This window comes from Antechinus flavipes, chromosome 1 (genome assembly GCF_016432865.1).
Source record: "Antechinus flavipes isolate AdamAnt ecotype Samford, QLD, Australia chromosome 1, AdamAnt_v2, whole genome shotgun sequence".
Lineage (NCBI taxonomy): Eukaryota > Metazoa > Chordata > Mammalia > Dasyuromorphia > Dasyuridae > Antechinus > Antechinus flavipes.
The window spans coordinates 31,306,005-31,318,874 of NC_067398.1; positions in this window are offsets into that span (position 1 = coordinate 31,306,005).

The window sequence follows — 12,870 nt, forward strand, 5'->3', positions numbered from 1 at the left end:
GGAACAATGAAATGTAAATGATTTGTCTAAGAATATCTAGCCAGTACCTGAACCCAAGTTTTCCTAACACCAAGGTCTTCCTAAATCCATAATGCTAAATGTACTTTGTAATGAATTAATATATGTGTATAAATTTGAAGTCCCCAACCAACATATATAATCCAGATCCCTTAGTACCACAAGCAGGGTCATTAATTTAGAGCCAAACGAGCCAATGAGAGTTACCTAGTCCAACCCGCTCATTTTACAGCTGAGAAACTCAAGTCTGGAGATCTTGTTATCTTGCCCATCTCATAGACATAAAAGTAACAAAGTTGTAGTTATTCAAGATCACCCCTTTTACTCTGACTTCAAATCTAATTCTCTTTCTTCTTCTGTACCTTACTGGCCAGTGGAAGGCTGAAAACATGGTGAGGTATATATCAGGCTATTGACTTGCCGTTTCCGTTTCTAGCTATAGAAAGGAAACACAATCTGATAGATCCTCTCTAAGGGAAGAAAGATCAGAACAAAACAATACTATTACATGAGGACAGATTTTTTTTCCCCTGTACAATTCAAAATATTCCTGCTCGATATTGTAAAGCTTTACTCTCTTCTGTGTTAAGTAGATTCTGAGTTGAGTTCAGAAGGGACCAGGGGCTACAGTTGAGGTGAATCTTTCTCTTGTGATAAGAATGAGTATCAGATTGGTTCAACAAGTAGAAACAGTAAGAAAAACACTAGACCTTACTAACAAACAAATGAAAAATCCCACAATTTTTGTAAACCATTCTTCAGCATGATCCAGGAAGTATGGGGACAAATAGGTAATATTTTTTGTCCTGGGATTTGTATCCATGTTTCCAGGACTCTACTTCCACACTATTATTCCTTATTGTCTGTAGGACTTCATTCTTCTGATTACAGGATTCTGAAATGATGCAATTCCAAGAACTGAGTACATACATGATATGCCTGCAAATTCACAGAAACTACATTCTCCTCAGTGCTGCACACCATGCTGATAGAAACAACAATCGGTCTCCTCACCAAACTGCCTTCAAAATGTAGGGGCTGGTTTTTTTTTTTTTTTTAATGGTTTTTACTCTTTCTTTCAGGCCCCCAGATGATGGCAGAATTCAGCTAGAGAAGTAGACTCTCTGCATAATACAAATAATCAGAAAGCAAAATATGTTTGACTTTCTTTTACTCAGATCATAGTCCTGAAGTTAGAGAGGGTCAATCCTGGTGTCAAATAAACAACTTGGCTGTTTTGGATTTTTTTAAAGGTTGAGGCTCCAGATAAAACAAGGACCTTTCGCACACAATACGCCCTGTGATCACATGACATGATTGATGACAAATCAAAACAAATTGTATTTATTCAGCTTTAAAGTGAATACGTTCTTCAGGTTTGGGGGATCTCTTAATGTTGTTAGATAAACAAGACCCACAAACATGGTAAAGGTAAAGGTCTGTTTTATCAACAAGGGAATGTTTTCTTTCCACATTTCTTAATTCTATTTCAATAAAAAAATTTATAGCAAGTATGCTAGGGATGTCTACAAAATTTGGATTGGGGTTCCTTAATTTAAGAGAATTACAAGGCAATTGATACTCCAGTCTAATTTAATTTTTTTATAGTCCGCACATAGTGTTTTGAGAACACGAGAAACAAACAGATTTATTATTGAACTGAAATGATTAGCAAAAAATATCATCTGTGATGTTGACAAATTTCTGTTGTCAACATCACAGATGATATTTTTTGCTAATTTATATCAATCCTGACTTCTTAGACTAAAAGAAATTAAACTAAGACACTTATAAAAAGCCAAGAAATTTTAATAACCATGCTAATCTGAAATTGGGGGAAACAAAATCACATTTTTCAAATGGGAAGTTCAGGGTTTTCTTCAGCTACATAGTCCTTCAGTGTCACTGAAAGAAACAATTGTCTTCCATTGCTCTTACAGGAAATATAGCAATTCAATGGGAAAATACAAGTGAGGTCATTTTTTTTTTTCTCTCCTGACTCAAACATTCCCCAGAGAAATTTCAGTCATTTCCTTACACCACTGTAGTTTATCCTTGGCCTTCCTTAAGCATATTTTGAAAAATTCTTTGCATATTCTTCTTCATTGAAGCTGCTGGTGTTATAATGAGGCATTTGTTATAAACATTAGTGCCTCTAATCGGATTTGAGTTTGAAACCTTATATCAGCAAACTTATGTAAGAAAGAGCTGAACTAGCACATGGGGCTACTGAAGAAAGAGTTAATATAATTTAAATAAAAAGGTTTATGGCTAATTTCAACTCATTTAGTGTATTGTAATTATATGATTACCTATAGAACCTCCATAGTATGGTATTTGAAAGATCAAAGTTAGTGAAAAGTCAGCATGTAATTAGTTTCTTGCTTTGGAGCATTAGGTAGAATTACTGCAAAGAGGCAAAACTATCATTTTATAGAGACCCTTAGGAGATTTATAATGATGGTAGACAAATATATGCATACAATATCAGTTGGTGTGCGAAAATTTAATTTTCGTGAGGAAATGTAGTTGAAGATGATCACAATACATGGGGATGTGCTTATTTTAATATTGGTGGATGTTATTATTAGAGAATCATATCAAAAGATATGTCACCAGGGAGAAAATATCATTTATAAATCACTAATGAGTAGCAAACAGTGTTTAGCTTCGAGGTATAAGACATCCTTTCACAATGTGCATTTATGATCAAACACAAAAGATCAAGTGAAGAAAGAATAGGGGATCTATATTTTATCTTACTCTGCTACAGCTTTTTTTTTTATAGTTAAATGGGAAGATTGGATGCACGCATTGCATTTTCTTCTCTTAAGGCTTTTTGCAATGAATAACAACATTTTTTTTAAAGCAACCTTTATTTTGCCCTAATTTGAAATGTATTTCTTTATACAAAATATCTTCCCAGTTATATTTGCTCTGAGTTCCCTTCCCACCCTTTCATCCCAACCAAATTGTTCAAATATTGTTCCCTGAGTCTCAACATGCTGTTCTGACTCAGTTCATGAATTTATACCTATTTTCACCCATCCCTCAAACATATTCATTCCACATGTGTCTCTGCCTTCTTAATAAAACTTTCCATGATTGCCTTTGGTATAAGGGATCTCTTCCCCATCAAATTATCTTAAAGCACTTTGCCTGGATGTCCCCCTATCAACATCTACCTTACATAATGCTTCCTTGTACAAATGACATCATCCCTACCCACATTGGATTGTAAACTCCTTAAGGATAGAGATTTTCTTTCCCACTCAATACAAATAGTATAATAAATTGATAATAAAAGCTTGTTGAATTCTTAAATTTAATGTACTGTGCTACTGTACTGATTAAGAATGTTCAATCCATGGAGAAATATTAATTGTTCATGGCTAGACTGAGCCAATGTAACAAAAAATGACAATGCTGCCTAAATTAATTTACTTTTTGAGTGTCATACTAATCAAATTACCAAGGGATTACTTTATAGAACTATTAAAATAATAATGAAATTCACATGAAAGAACAAAAAAAAATCTAAAACTTCAAAAGAAATGAACAAAAAAAGTAGGAAGGAAAAGGACCCAATAGTAGCATGTCTCAAACTATACAAAACACTAATCATCAAAATGATTTGGTTCTGCTTAAAAAAAAAAATCAAAGAACAGATTGCCACATGATTCTCTATATTTAGAGAAGCAAAGAAGCATAGTAACCTTATATTTGGTAAACCCCAAAATCCTAGCTACTGAGGTAAGAATTAACTCTTCAACAAAAATTGCTAGGAAAACTGGAAAGCAATCTGGCAGAAATTAAGTTTAGTATAGTTCCTCATGCCATATGCTAAAATAATTTCCAAATGAATACATGATTTAGTTATAAAAAGGTCACATCATAAACAGATTAGAGGAGCAAGGAAAAAAATAGCTTTCACATCAACGAATGGGGGAAGGATTCATGACTAACCAAGAAATAGCAAGGATCCCAGAAGATAAACATGGACAATTTGGATTAAATAAAATGAAAAATATATTTGTGTTATGGGACAGAACTCTGTATTTGAAACAAGGATTCTTACAAGGTGTTTAGTCAATGGAATTGATAAGACAATGGTTATCTAGTTTAGTATGGTGATTAATAGTTCTCTAGTTCAGTACATGAACTTAGTACTTAATATAGTTCTACATGATTAACACCTATTCTACAAGATTCGTACCTATGATAATGTAATTATAATAGAGCATATAAACTGGGACAAACTCAGCCAGAAAGATTCATTCCATCTTCATCAGATGGCTGGCTTGTCCTCCTGCTTTCCCCCACTGAGATCAAGGTCAGCCTGAAGGCCTCCATAAAGCTAGTGGAGCTCTAGGCAAGGAGACAATAAAGAATTTGGACTTTAACACCTGGCTATTCTTGTGGTGATTAATCTGCTAAAAGGAAGGCTGCTCAAGAGACCTCTAGAAAACCAACCAGAACACTACATATTTGCACAAACATCTCTACTTCCAGCTAAGATAATAAGGGAAGCAGTTTAGTGGAATGGGAAGGAGATCCTTTCAGTGAGTTCTTTTGATAAAGTTCTCATTTCCAACTTATACAACGAAGAATAAGAACCATTCCTCCATTAGTAGTTTGTGAAAGAAAATGAACAGTCTTCAAGGGAAGAAATCCAAACTAACCATAGCTATTTGGGGAAAAAAATGCTTAAAATTTTTAATAATTAAATAACTGCAAATTAAAACAAAATCAATGTCTATCTCATATCTCTCCTAATTGTAAATGTGGAAAATGACAAATATTGGGGCCTTTTTCCTCCCTGTTTTTCATCCCACATGCCTTAGATATGTTCCACTATTATTTTCACTTTTATCCTGGCTCATTTGAAGAATTATTTAATTTTGCCAAGGCAAATCTTTTTATGTGCACAAAGAATCCCCTTCCATCCCATGTTCTCCAGTAGATTGTTTTCTCTGTCTTACCCTCAATTTCACTTTTCTTAAATCTCTCCCTATTTATAAGTGACTCTCCTATTACCTATAAACCATATCTTGCTCATTCTCAAAAAAGTGCTCAAGTGATCTATCTATCTCTGGTACCATCTCACATTACTCCTTTTGGGGGCTAAACTTCTGAAGAAGGCCATCTCCAACTTTCACTTCCTTTTACCCTACTCTTTTCTTAACTTTATACAGTCTCATTTCCAACCTCATCATTCAATGAAAACCGCTCTCTCCAGTTACTACTGATCTCTTAATTACCAAATGTAATGATCTTTTCTGAAATCCTCACCATTCTTGACTTCTCTGAAAACTTTAATGCTGTCATTTTCTTTCTTCTTCTTAACACTCTCTGTTCTCTAGGTTTCCATGATATGCTTCATGTAAATAGTATCTCAGCTAGCATAGTATATATGTCACACCTTCTCAGTGTCCTTTTTGAATTTTCAATCAGGCTATATCCATTAACCATGCGTGTCGATCAAGACTCTGTCATGGACCATTTTTTTCCTCACCCTCTTTCAAATTTTTCTTAGTAATATTATCACCTCCCATGAATTCCATTATCATTTCAATACTGAGGAACTTTGATATACTCATCGAGCCCCAATCTCTCATCTAACATCAGGACTGGTATTTTCATCTCCCTCCTGGACATCTGAACCTGAAAGTTCCATAGATATCTTAAACGTCCTGTGTTTAAAACTGAACTCATTATCTTGCCCTCAGCCTTTACATTGTTTTGTTGCTTATTACTATACAAGGCATCCCCATCTTTCCAGTTGTATCTTAACCCCATCATCATCTTATCATAACCTAAGTATTATCTTCAACTTTTCATTAGCTCTCCCTCCTCACAACCAATCTGTTACCAAGCCTTAGTAACAACTCTCATACATGTCCCTTTGTCGACACTGCCCTCACCCTGAGACCCTCATCATCTCATGCCTGGAAGAGCCCTCCAATTGGGCTCTTTGACTACTCTCTCCCCATTACAATCTTTTCTCCATTCAGCTGTCAAATTGATTTTCCTAAAATGTAGATTCATGTCACTCCATTATTTAATCAGTTCTAGCGGTTCCTTATTACCACCAAGATGAAAAAAAAACCTTGCTTGGAGTTCAAAGCACTTAACAACCTGACTATGTCTTACCTTTCTAGACTTCTTACACTGCATTCCTCTCCATGTACTTGTCAATCTAGTGATTCTGGCCTCATTGCTACTCACATGATGCTCTATCTCTTAATTCTGTGCATTTTCTCTGATTGTCCCCCATGCTTGGAGCCCTCTTTCTCCTTATCCTCCATCCCTGGCTTCTCTATCCTTCTTGAGAGAAGGGATTGCTTTATTTTTTGAATTTGTATCCCTGGTGCCTGGGCCATAGATGGTGGTTAATGCTTATTGCCTGATGACTTAATGTCTGCCAATTGATTGAACATTCTATTGAATATAACACACATCAATGTATGTATTTATGTGTACATATGTATGTACTTGTGACCCTGGTTAAAATGATTGAGCAATTGACAGGCATTTATTAAGTCAGTCAATAAGCATTTATTAAGCACCTATGGACCAGGCAAAAAAAAAAAAAAACAAAGAATGAAATAATTTTTTTTCTCTCAAGAAAATCAGAAAACCCAGAAACACCAAAGAAGCCAGTGTCATTGAGTTGCAGAATTCCATATGCATACAAACACATACATGTGCATGTTGTATATGTTTGCAGATTTATGTTAGGGCTTCTTAGCCTAGGTTTCACTGACTCTCAAGAAGATACATTTCAAGGGGTCCATGAATTCATAACTTTAATTTTTGATTTATATTTCAATGCAATTTGGGATTTTTTCTGTAATTCTATGTGTATCTTCTATGTTTAAAAAACATATTCTAAAAAGGGATATATAGACTTCATCAGACTGCCACAGGGGTACATGAATGGCATGAAGTGTTGAAGAACATCTGTGAGAATTGTAGGTGTGGAGATTAAACCCCTGACAGCCTTGATATAACAAACTCACAGATCAGAAAACTCAATCAATGCTTTTCTTGAAAGATTAAACACTGGGTTATTGGGTTGCCAATTGGTGAGGGTCTTTCCCAGGGTCCCACAACCAATATGTATACAAGGTAGTGCATATTATCTCTGAGATCAGCTTTTTTCCATTGTATCACATTTCTTCTCTCTACATAAAAATATATAAAATACAAATAGACTAGAAATACAAGCAGTTGAGGAAAAAATACAGCTTAGTTGACGTCTTATGGGTTGTATTTATATACTTAGCTGTAAGATAATTTTAGTCTGGTTAAGACACTGTCCAAATAGGCTTCCAAAGAAATGGCAGAGGTACTCTTTGGGACTGAACTGTGAAGTACTTCTTAATATTTTGTGAATTTCCAATCACTAATTTAGCTTAGAATGGTGATGTGTGAGCAAAAGAGATAATTTACGCCTGAATGAAGCAAATCAACATTTATTTGTTGAAATGAATAATAATTTATTCATTATTTAAATGAAATAATCCTTGCACTCACAGAGCTTACATTTCACTGGGAATACACCACATAGATGGGTATGAGAATTTTAAAAGGGAATGAGCATTGTCAACTAGGGTTAGAAGGATGAGGGAAGTCTTCAGCTTAGAACTGAAATTGAAGCTGAATTTTAAAGAAAGACTAAGACTTTGAAGGGTAAAAAAGAAGTATAGGGTACAGATTGTTGAAATAAGAGAAAGAAGGTTGAAGTTCCAAGAATTACTTAAAGTCCATTTTAGTAAAAAATGTAGAGTTTATGAAGATGAATAGTATAAAACAATGCTACAAGGGAAAGAGGAAGAATAATTTTAAAGGTGTTTAAATAATAGGCTAAGGATTTTGTATCAGGTAAATGGGAACCCCTGAAAATCATTGAGCAAAAGAATTACAAGTATAAATGTACGACCATGATGAGATTTTTGGTAACTATGTGGGGAAAGAATTGGAGACAGAAAAGACTAGAGTGGATAAATCATAATCCAGGAAACCAATTAGAAATCATTATGTGTTTCTTATAATAGTGCAGGCAAAAGCTGATGAAAATATTAAATGTGAGGGAAGAGGAGGTCACAGATGCAACAGGAGAATCAGCAGCTGACTATATTGGGTTCATGGAAAAACAAAAGGAAAATCAGGGATGGAGTATGTGATGCCAAATATGGGCAGGTGGAAGAATAGAAGGGCTTATATTGAACAGAAATCAGAACATTTTAATGGAAGCAGCTTTAGGGTAAAGATTATGAGCAGTGTTTTGGCCATGTTATATTTGAGATACTAAAAGACATTCAGGAAGAGATATCCACCAGGCAGTTGTCCACTAAGCAAGAAACGGAGGGGGAGGGGAGGAGGAGTTTGTGGAAACGAAAATGAAATGATAATGGCCTGGAAATCAATATCAGTTGATTGACTAAAAGTAACAAAGAGGGGGAGTTTACTACATATTCTGGACTGAACTTCCAAGGTTCAAGAAATGAACTTTTGCTACTTCCAGTTTATAGGAAATGGGCTGATAGAGTTCTCATTTTAAATCTCCAAGGAAAATGCATAATACAAATAAGAAATGATACCGTAGCCATCTTGTACTGTGAGCGCTACCCTGTGCAAAAACCAGCTGGACATATTGCTTGGAGTGGTTAGATCAGAAAAAAGGGAATAAGCATTCCTATAGTGCCTACTATGTACCAGGCATAATACTAAGTGTTTTACAAATATAATCTCATGTTATCCTCACAGTAATCCTGTTAAGTAGATGATATTATGTCCACTTTTTATAGTTGAGAAAACTGAGGAAAATAGTGGCTAAGTGATATATTCAGAGTCACATAAGTAGTAGTATCTGAGGACATATTTAAACTCAGATACTACTAAGGCCATATTTAAACTCAGATCTTCCTGACTCCAGGCTCAAAGACTTATCCATTATGCTCCCTAGTTGCCTTCAAAAACTAGGAGACATTTAGCAAGATTTCTTTCATTCAGTTGGTGAGAGACAAACACCAAAATCGACATATGGCACTGTTCTTTACCAAAGAAAGTTAGAATGAGTCCAAAAAGTCACTTAATCTCTTTGCCTCTGTCTCTTCATTTATAAAATGGACATAACAACAACAGCTGTTTTCCAGGGTTGTTTTGAGAATCAAATGATATAATATTTGAAAAAAAATACTTAGCACTGTATCTGATACTCAGTAGGCACTATAAAAATATCGGACATGATTAATTAATCAATTAATTAGTTAATTTTGTCCCTGATGCGAGAGCTTTGAAGTCAAAGAGCTGTTCCAACAACAATAAAGCCAAGAATGGAGGAATCATTGATCATACTGAGATAAATTTTGTATCAGCTGCTAAGTTCTTCATTCCCATACCTTAAGTCCCAATGGAAGTATCTTTAATATTTCTGCTACTGAGGATCAATTCCACTGGAAGTGAGAATTCAGATTCCTGTGCAAATTTTATTTTTTAGACTGCTCATTCAGAGAGGACACAACAGTGGGGTACCTTATATGTCTCAGAACTCCTGGGTGAAAGTCAGTTTTCTTGAAATACTTTGAAGATTTAGAGGGGGTAATAGGAGAATAATAGCCTTTCACATGATTAGTGTGTATGTAATTATTTTATTACAGTGGAAAGTATAATAAAACAATTTTTCACTTTTCACTCGTTGTCATGCATTTTTGTTTATCTTTTTTTTTTTTTTACCTGAGTAAATTCTTTATCTAGAATCCAGATAGCTAATTGGTACAATGAATAGAGCTAGGAACTAGATCAGAAAGCCTTGAGTTTGAATCCTACCCCACACACTTGTTAGCTGACTGAACACAGACTTGATCTCACTCTGCCTCAGTTTCCTTATAATTAAATGGCGATAATAATAGACAAGTATCCCACAGGGTTGTTCTGAGGACCAAACAAATTAGTATATGTAAATCTTAGAGTGTTATATCACAGCTAGTTATTGTTGTTGTTTTGTTGTTATTGTGCTTGTGTGTTGGCATGGAATCAACTCTATTATGTCACGGTCACATGACTAGCACTAGTTGAAATGTGGTCAGTTCAGAAAGGAGATATCATTCACCAATGGGTATGATTTCAGAGTTAAGTTCTAATCTATATATCCCCAAATCCAAATACCTGTTGATAAATTAATACTCTCCTGCTGAGAGGTCAAACTGATGAATAGAAAGAAGACCACTGACTTTCCAAGAACCATAGAGAACACAGTAAAAACTCAGTTCTTCTAATCTATCTGTGCAAAGGCAAAATGCCCAGATGGACATGAGACAAATTCAGGTTTATGGTTTGGATAGAGCCTATTAATGCCAACTAATAATTACGTTCTTTTTAATTAAACGGTGGCACATGTTTGATATCTCTCTGCTAGGTGATAACCACAGGGCATCGAACCTATATTCTAGCCTCTGAGGTCTGAAAGCCAGGCTTTGGGTCCCAGCCCTGCTACTTCCTATCTATGTGGATGCAGGCATGGTAGTTACATATTTGAGAATTAGTTTCTTCTTTTATAAAATGAGATAGACAATATCTGCTTTTTTCCCTTTTTTTTTCCTTTTAAAAACACATTTCCATGTTAGTCATGTTGAGAGAAGACTCAGAAGAAAAGGGGGAAAAACAAATTTTTAAAAGTTGAAAGTACTATGCTCTGATTCACATTCACTCTCCATAGTTCTCTCTGTGGATGTCAATAGCATTTTCCATCACAAGTCTTCTGGAATTGTCTTGAATCATTAAATTGCTAAGAAGAGATATGTCAGTCTTGGCTTATCATCACACAATTTTGCTGTTACTGTGTACAATGTTCTCCTGGTTCTGCTCTAATCAGCTTCAGTTCATATAACTCCAAGTTTTTCAGGAAAAAATCTGTCGATTTATCATTTCTTACCACACAATAGTGCTCCATTCCATTTATACCATTTATACCTTTAGCCATTCCCCAATTGATGGGTATCCCCTCGATTTCCAATTCTTTGCCACCTCAAAAAAAGCTGTTATAAATATTTTTGTCCATGTAAGTCAGACTTCTTATTCACAGTACTAGACCATGTTTTTCCATGAGAAAGCACAACATACTACAGAGCAGTCTTTAAGACTGTCACATCACAAATAATTTCCATTGTAATTTCCAGCATGGTTAGAGCCTTTTGAAACTTCTGGGATAGAGATTTCCATCCCTAGTTAGGACCCAGTGGTGCATCGGCACAGTCTAAACCATAAGAATAGCTCACATTTATATAAGCTTAAAGATTTGTTTACATGTCTTAACTGATATGATACTCAAAACAGCCCTGAAAGGTAGGCTATTATTATCCTCACTTAACAGAGGAGTTAACTGAGGGTCAGAAAGTGGAACTAATTATATAGCTAGTAAATGTGTAAAGTGGGATTTGAATCCAGATCTCCCTGACTCCAAGTCCAATATTCATTATCTTTTCCCCCCTTTCTTTTATAAAATCAAATCTTTACTTCCTTCAAGGATAGGATAATTCATTGAAAAGAGCACTGGAGAAAAAGTCAGAAAATGAAGGTTGAAGACTGCTCTGGAACTTTCTAACTATGTGCCTCTAGGTAAGTGATTTAATTTCTGTTTTCCTCACTTACCCTATCTGGAAAAATAGAGACAACTACTTCTCTCACAGATCTTTAATAAACACCATGTTGCTATGGGTAAACCTTAAGCACAATATAAGCAAGAATTCTTTTTTTATATTGCCATCCACCTACAGTGGTCAGAATTAGAGCAGCTGTTGGGTGACCTGATCAATTAAATCCTTCAAAGGATTAAAACAAAATTCTTGCAGGAATGAAATGTAATCCTCTTCTTTGTTTTCCATTTCTTGCCCTTCATCACCCCTTCTTCTCTCACCTTCCTCCCCTCCCTCTAGTTCTGCATTCCAAAAAATTTTATCAGAAACTCCATATTTAAGGATTTATATTCCTGCTGCAGGTGCCCTCCCACCCGAATAAAAAGCTCTGTGACCTTTTTTATTTCTCCCCCAAAAATCCTTCCCTTTCTATCTCTCCTCACCATCTCTGCAGTCTGGAACCAGGGAGAGGCTTTGGGGCACAGCAGGACACTAGAGGATACATGCACATGCATCATGTCTGAGGAGAGCACAATGGGCTCGCCATCCTAGTGAGTGAGAGTCTTAAACTAAGATTAACCTTGAAGCTCAAATTAGATAAAAACAAATAGAAATTTCTCCACAGGAATAAGAGCTTAATATAAAGGAAAGTATTTCATAACTCGCATAACTTTAATTAAGATGAAAGGTTTTTCAGGATATCTCCTTTCTCGACAATCGTAAGTTTAAATATGTGGTTCAACATGGCCTGCAAGAACTAGTTCACACAGCTCATTAGGAAGAAAGAAAGATTTGGCCCAGGTTTTCTTTGGTGCTCCTGTGGAAGCCCCCTGGTGCTCATTCCTTTCTCTGGGGACCTCTTTGTCTGGTTCTGGCATTCTGTCTTCCTCACCTATCAATTTCCATTTTTCAATCTCTATCTTTCTATATCTATCTAGTCTCTTCTTTCTCTGTCTCTTGTCTCTTTTCTCTCTTTTTCACTCTCTTTTTCTATTTCTGCTTCTTGATCTCTATGTGTCTGTCTTGTCTCTCTTTCCAGTTGTGAATTTTGTTTTTCTGTCTCTATTTCTTTTGTCTGTGTCTTAGCTTCATTATCTCTCTATAGCCAACTTTTTTCTGTCTTTTACTTAGGCTTTTCTCTCTCTCCTCTCTTTCTTTCTCTCTCTTCTCTCCATATCTCTCTGTATCTCTCTCTCTCTTTCTCTTTGTCTCT